Here is an 8,021-nt window from a genome sequence, read left to right as displayed (position 1 = left end):
TATTTTAGGAAGTAAGATTAAATTTAAAATCCAAATACTATTTATGTATTGGCTCACTTGGGGTGGGGACAAAGGAGATTTTTGAGGGTGGGGTTCCAAGGTTAAAGAATGCACATGTACAAGACATCAGCAATAGCAGGCAGCATGGACCAGAGCAGAGAGGATGAAAGCTCAAGAGAGCTGCCTGCATCTTTATTGTATAATTCTTACACAGGTTATCTTCAATTTACATTCCTGTGTAGTGCTGTAACCAGCACACGTGTGTGTACCTCTACTGTCACGTCGCATAACCGTATCCCCCTGTTCATCTGTGCTAAACAAGTGGAGTCACATCCTCAGGTGTCTTTAGATGCCCATGAGCTTTGAAGTAGTCTGAGTGGCTCCCCACATCAAAAGTCAAAGGTATATAAATATAACATTCAATACATAACAGGGCACAAGGACCTCCTTCCTTCATAGTTAATAGTCAAGAGCTATGTGGTTTTGTAAAAACTTTTTTCATTTGCAGCATCAAAACCTGGTGTGTAAAACTCAAGGCCTGGGTAGTATGTTGAGCAAGGGTTTCAACCTGAAGGGCTGAGTTCATGGTACTTGCCCCTGGGTCAGATGCTACCCCAAGTCAGACACTATTCTTAGTGGTGTCAGCAGTCTTTTTCTGATTATATTCTATTCCTTGTGACCAGCCACTGCAATGCCTGGTCAAAGCATCCGGTAAGTAATTTCCTAGTGAGCGGAGGTACTTATGTCCTGAACCATGACACCCTACATGATCAGCTTTCTGGCTATTCTCACCACAGGTCAGTACTCCACACTCCTCAGCTGCTCAAGTTGGCAGCCAGAGCATCAGCCCCCTCAAAATCACTCACCTGTCTAGGGACACATGGAAGGGGCCTTCTACACAAATCACATGCAGTCACACTGTCTACACCTCTGCCTGGTGGCTTGACCTGCCTATTCAGGTCTCAAAGCAGAGTAATTTTGTACCGGGCTGGACAGAGACTGCTATCCATTGCGGGGTTGGGTCATGGCTAGACCCATCAACATATCCAGCATCAGCTAGAGGTCCCTCTTGCCCTTTTATATAAAGACTAGAGGTCAACTTTTGTCCGTCTTTCAGAATGCGTCCTTATACTGTTGTCAGTTTGGCTGCCAACAAGCTAGTGGAGAAAGAGGCCCATTGTTGGAGGTATGTCCCCAGTGTGTGAGTGTGGGGCCCTGTGCCACTCTGTTCCTGGGACAGGCTGTCCATGTCCATATCCAGCCTCTGTCCCTTTCTTCCTCACAGATACGCAGAGCACTGTACAGTGTACTTCCTTACACAACTGTGACCAAAACCCAGCAGCGTGCTTCTGCTTCCCCTGGTTTTCCCATAGGCCCCAGCCGGATCCATCGTCACCCACACTGATGCTTAGGACCAATAGCAGTTTAGGACCAGTGACTCATTGGGCTTGCAACCGGAACTCCACAGCAGGCAGCCATTACTCAAGATCCTCCATCTGCTGAAGTTTATTTGCTGGACAGGACATCCCACCTCATGATTTATGCAGCAGAAGAGAGTGAAAAACAAGCCATCCACCCCACCATTTCATGGTGTGGGATTTGTCGCTTCCAAGGCTTGCAAGACATACCTAGGCTCCAAACAGACTGTTTATCAGTTCTCTGGGGCCTTTGAAATTGTCAAGAACATGGGTATAGATAGGTGATAAGGCTGGAGTCACTTATCAGCCATTCCTCAGGGCTCTCCCTTTCATTTGGGGGCTCTTTTCCACAACCTCCATGGGACCACTCACTTCAATATCACCTCAACTATGTTACTGGTCAGCAAATCTCCCAAAGGAGATTTTCATGGGTGAGGTCCAAGGGTGAAAGCCCACTTGTGTGCAAGATATTAGGAACAACAGTAGAGAGCATGGAACAGCAGAGAGCCAGAGAGAACTCACAAGAGCCACATACGTCTTTACTGTGTAGTCCTATACAGGGTGTTATCACATGTTTACATTCTTACATGGTACTGTAACCAGCACATGCATTTTAACCTGTGCTGAGTCATGGTTACATACCTGTATCCCACTGTGCCCCTGCTCTAGAAAATTGGGGTCATATCCAGCCTGTGAAGAGTCAAAAAAACCTTTTTTTTACTGCTCTAATTTCTATTCTTGATAATTTAAATTTATTCTTACCTTTGCAAGATCTGACAACAAATATTAAGTTTCTTTATTAAAGTGTCAAATACAAATTTGTAATGTCAGGGCAATGGCTATAATTTTATTCTAAAGAGAGGAAAAGGTCAGTACTTTTGTTAGAAGAATTACACATATGCTCTTAATGGAATGCCAGAGCTTTATTGGTGAAAGTAGTATTAACTTTGAAAGCCAGCTATTTATAGTAAGGTAAATATTTTGATTATGTGTGGCTGTTTATTTAAAATATATTTTATAATGTTAGGTATTACGGTGAGCTTCACTATAAAATATATATAGTAACATTTGTATTGAAAAGCTTAGTTTTATTCACTCAACAAGAAAATAAGTATCAAAATGCATTAATGAATTTATTTACTAGAGGCAGGGTCTCACTATGTAATTCAAGTTGGCCTTGAAATCATTATGTAGTCCAGGCTAGCCTCTACGTTGTGGTGATCCACCTGCCTCAGCCCCCTTAGTACTGGGATTACAGGTGTGTGCCAACATGCCTAAATCAATTTTGATACATAAATGGAAATACTGTACGTCACAGTGAAACTACCTATAACTGTTGAACTGGAGTTTTCCTTGGCATTTCCCGACCACTGCCCTTGGGTTACAGATGTTAATCAGGTGGTAACTTAATGGTGATTTATAACTTGTTACCAGGAGGTGAAAAGTAGTGATGCTTTCACTATCTTAAGAAAGTAGTCATTGAAAAAAAAGAATATTCATTGGCTTTTTTTTTTATACATGTAACTCCTAAAAATAAAATACTAGGTTATTGTATCCAAATAAATTTTGTTTTAATCAAAGCAAATGCACACTGTGAATGACCTAAAGACTCAGATAATAATACATTTGCAATCAGGTGTAAATTTAAAGATTTAATATAGTTCTAGAATAGACATGCAGATAAAACATTTACAATAAATGATAAATAAGTCGCAGAAATAGCCTGAATCTTTAAACAAAAGTTCATAATTTCTCTGGGCTTCCCTCAGATATAAGGAATAAAGTTGGCCATTAGTTGAGGGAAAGCATTAACTTCAAGAAACCTAAAAGAGAAATGTTAATGAAATTTGGTTTGTTTCATTTGCTTTGTTGATGAAATAATTAATTTGAGGCTTATCTCTTGTTGGGAGGTTCAGGATTAAACTAAATAAACTAGAAGCAAATAGGCTAAAGCTGTTTTAGAATCAAGCTAGAGTAGAAAAGTCAGATCCTAGAATCTTAATTAAGATCATTTGAAAATTTTTATTAACAAAGATGAAGAAAATACAATTCAGTAATCTTTATGTGACAAGGCGTTTCTGAAAAGAATGATTTTAGTTAAGGACATGTCCTTATAGCACTTGTTTTCACAGAGAACATGGCTCAAATGTCAACCACCATTTTTCAAACTGAATTTTGTAAAACTGACATTCTTTTAACATGGAGCATGATTAATTTACAAAGGGAAAAATATTTACCTCTTCCTGGACTTCAATCTCATTTATATTTAGAAGCATTTTTAAAATGTTATTGCTCAAAATACTGGAGAAATTATAAATCATGATAAATTTACTTTGTAATTATCACATGGAAAATTCCCAAAGCAATTATTTCACATTTAACCGGAAAATGATTTTTTTTATCCTTAGTTCCTTAATATTCTAGTCATTTTTCTTTCATGCTATTTTTACTGTGTGTGTGTGTGCGTGTGTGTGTGTGTGTGTGTGTGTGTGTATAAGGGGGGCGATGTTCAGTAGTTGATCATTTGAAAGCCTAATATAGGAGTCAACCAGAAAAAAAGTGCAATATATGTTATCCAAAGTAATTTTGCAGATTGCTCATTATCAGAAATTGTTGATTTATTTTAAATAGATTTTCTCTTTTTAACATGCCAAGTCATAGGACATTTGATTTATGCTGACCTTCTGACTTTAAGGCAGGACAGTGTGAAACAAACAGTCTTGTTTTAGAACACAGAATTCATATTTATGGCTTAGGTGTTGAGGAAAATTTAAAAAGCCACTTAGATAGGAAGCTTAGCAAGGACTCAACATGGGCTCAGATTTTTCAAGTATTCCTTTAGGGAACATTTCATCTACTGGTTTAGTTTTATGGAAGAAACTATTTTATGGTAGGAAGAAGTAGTTGTACATAACACACAGCCTGTATTTTTACTAATAAACTCTGTCTATCCTCTTCAAACCTTCCAGAATTATTTTTCTGGCAAACCAAAAAATACTGCCATTGCCTTTCTTGAAAAATGATTAGTTCACTTTCATCATGCAGTTTCAAGCAAAAAGTCGTTAGTACGGCTCACGCGCTGGTGACAGACTTCCTCCAGAGCTTCATTTCTCAACTTCAGTGCATCACTCTGGCTGCACCTACTCCTCACCACTCCCAAGCCCTGAAATGCATCGACTCTATCTTTCTGTATGTACCTCTCCTTCCAGGCTGATTGGCCTTATTTAAAATCATGTCCACAAACATTAAATTGCCTCTAATCAGACTACATTCTTCAGCTCTTACCCAGATGACTCCCACACTTTTCTTTTTCTCCTGCAACCTCTAATACATTCTAGATTTTTATTCTCAGATCTACTGTGATGTCAGCATATTTTATAGACTTCCCAGGCTCCTTGCAACATGTCTTCCTCTCTTTCTATCTCTGTACCCTGCCTTTTTTCTTGTTGCTAGAGAGAAGTCCACATTCCTGTATAAGTACCCCTGTCACCTGTGCAAAATATGTTTAGCAAATCTCACGTCTTCGACACACTTATTTCCCTGTTTTTACAGTACAACTCTCAGAAGGTTATACACATAATTTTCCCATGTTAAAAATAAGACAAACTTCCCTAAACTTCTGCTGTCTTTCCTTCTTACACATTACCCCATTTTTCTATTGCCTTTTTTTGTTTTGTTTTTTTTTTTCCAGCTGGGTCCAATGAGCTTACACATACTGCTAGGCCAAGAACTAGGGGAAGATCCTGTGGCACGGAGGCAGCAGGAGGTAACTTAAGTGAACTTGTCTGTCTGGAAGACTCCAGATATTTGAAGGGAGGTGCCCAGACAGAACTCAGGGGAACTAATTTAAATACAAATTCCTGATTTATGATCTACTTTGTCATATATCTATAGTATATGTGCCTATGATGTAAAATACAAAACCATTAGTTACCAAAATTTATTAACTTCTATTTCACTGGCTGTCATTAGTAGTTTTGCTAATTATACTACTAAAACTAGGATACTATATCTACTTTAACCACATGTTCTCCCTTGGATAATAATATCGGGAAGCACTTGGGTAATAAACTCACCAAAGCCCTATACTGAAGGATGGAGGACAGTGTCAAACACAAATAGCACACTCTTAATAGAGAAGGCAGAAATCTTGGGACACAACAAAACAAGAATCTCTGATACAGAAGAAATACCTAAAGAACAGACCCTTTACAGGGAGGTTGAGATTCTAGTGATACAACTACCTACAATTAAGCTTTAATAAAAAGGTATCTCAGAAATAAAAATAAAGAGCTCTTTCTGAAATAGAAAATGACAAAATGAAGGAGCAAAATGCAATCTCAGACCCCAAATCCACCTAGAACAAATCCAGGAGACACTACCAGAAGAAATTGGAAGTCACAAACTGAAATCCCTGAAATAACAACTGAAGTAAAAAACAACAACAACAAAAAAAAAACTGCCAAAGGGCATAGAGAAAATCAGAAATAATCTTCAAGGTAAAAAAAAAGTGATGACTATAGAAAGAATTACTGTCTCTAAAAAAGACACTGCTAAAAAAAAAAGAGAATAGAAAAATGATGGAAGCTTTGAATGAGCAATATAAGAAAGAAATACAACGCATAATGCAGATTCAAAGAAATACAGAAAATTAAAAGCTCCATTAAGAGTTGAATGAAATTTTGAAGGACAGTGAAGATAAAGAGCTGGGGAGATAGCTCAGCAGCTTAAGATAGCTTGGCATGCACAAGGTGCTGAGTTCAATCCCCAGCACCAAAAAAGAAAAAGAAAAAATTTTCTAAGTGTCCTGATTATTTAGAAAGTGAAGATAGACTTGCAGACCTTGAAGATATTGCTACAGTTAGTGACCAGGAAAGAAAAAAATCTCTTAAAAACAATAAGCCTCCAGGAAAAAATAATTCAACAGCTGCAAGATGTTGCAAAGACAAGCAACATACGATTCATAGGCATCAATGAGGAAATAGAAGCCAACACAAATGACATAAAATCAATATGGGCAGAAGTACTAGCAGAAAACTTTCCAAATATGGGAAAACAACCTGACATTCAGATAACTCCAAATAATATCAACCCAATTAAACTATATCTAGACATAGAGTAATCAAGATCTCAGAAATTTAGCATACTAAAGAACAACATTCTAAAAGCCACTAGAGAAAAGAAACATCACATTTAAATGTGATCAAAATACCAACAGATTTCTAATCACAAACCATCAGATCACATCAGAATACCAGCAAATTTCTCATCACAAACCATCAATTTAAGAGGAGCATGGAGTGAAGTATTTCAAGTCCTACAATAAAACAAATTCCAACTCAGACTGATAATACCCTGTAAAACTCTTTCAGGTTTAATGAAGAAGTAAAATACCTATGACAAAGAACAACTAAAGAATTCATGACAACCAAACCAACCCTACACAGAGTACTAAAAGAAAGGGATCAAAATGATTACAATTCCAAGAATGACAACAGAAACAACCCGCCAAATGGAAAATAATTAAACACAGGAGAAAAGTAGGGAACCAACAGCAGGAAAATAACATGACAAACATAAGCCAATACATAGCAGTTATAACTAGCAAAATAAATAGGATCAGTTCACCGAATAAAAGACATAGATTAGTAGAGTGAATCATAAAACCAAATCCAACAATATGCTGTATACAGAAAACACATTTAACCCATAAGGAAATTCCTAGGCTGAAAGTCAAAGGATAGAAACCAGTAGTATGTGTTTGAGGAGCTCAGAATAAAAGGGCTAGCTATTTTCTTTACAGACAATCTAAATGTCAGAGCACAAATAATCAAATGAGATAAAAAGGTTACTACATACTGGTTAGGGGAATTCTTCAAAAGGAAGAGATAACAGTCATAAATATGTATACAAAGCCCCAGCCAGCGGCCAGGTCCCACACCCCACTGGAACTTCCTTCCTACAGCCAATGATCAGGTCTGGTGTGGAACTCCTGGTAGAGTAGCTAGGAGTGAGATCCAGCCAGCTAATCCAGGAGCAGAACAGCTTGCCAGTGGAGCATAGTGGGGTCACTTCCCCAGACTACAGCAGGAAGAAGGCAAGCACAGCAGCCAGACACAAGCCAGACCCAGCTGAATGTGATCAAACTTGGTAGATCCAGACCTGGTAAGCTGAGACACACTGCTAGACCCAGAATTATGAGACCTCTCTCCCACTCTCTTGATGGAGAGAAGGGGTAAGAGGTAACCGGGATGAAAGTTTGCCTGGAAGTCTCCGGGTACATCAAGGGGAGGTAATCAGATCTAAGGGGAACTAATTTAAATACAAATTCCCAATTTTATATCTGCTTAGCTATACAGTCATGATGCTGGGCTTTAGGTTCTAAAATACAAACCTATCAATTACAAAAATTTGTCAAGCACTAAATCTCACTACCCATTATTAGTGATACTAAATTGTATTACTGTAAATACAAAACTGCAACTGCCTTAACCATATAATCTCCCTTGGGTAATAATATCAGTAGGAGCTAACGTAACTACCACACCAAGGCTCTACACCAAAGGTCAGAGGACAGTGCTATACAAAATGACAAAGAGAAGT

Source organism: Octodon degus, unplaced genomic scaffold (genome assembly GCF_000260255.1).
Source record: "Octodon degus isolate 3935 unplaced genomic scaffold, OctDeg1.0 scaffold00012, whole genome shotgun sequence".
Taxonomy (NCBI): Eukaryota; Metazoa; Chordata; class Mammalia; order Rodentia; family Octodontidae; genus Octodon; species Octodon degus.
The sequence above is the reverse complement of the archived record's forward strand: the minus strand, read 5'-3'. Positions refer to the sequence as shown.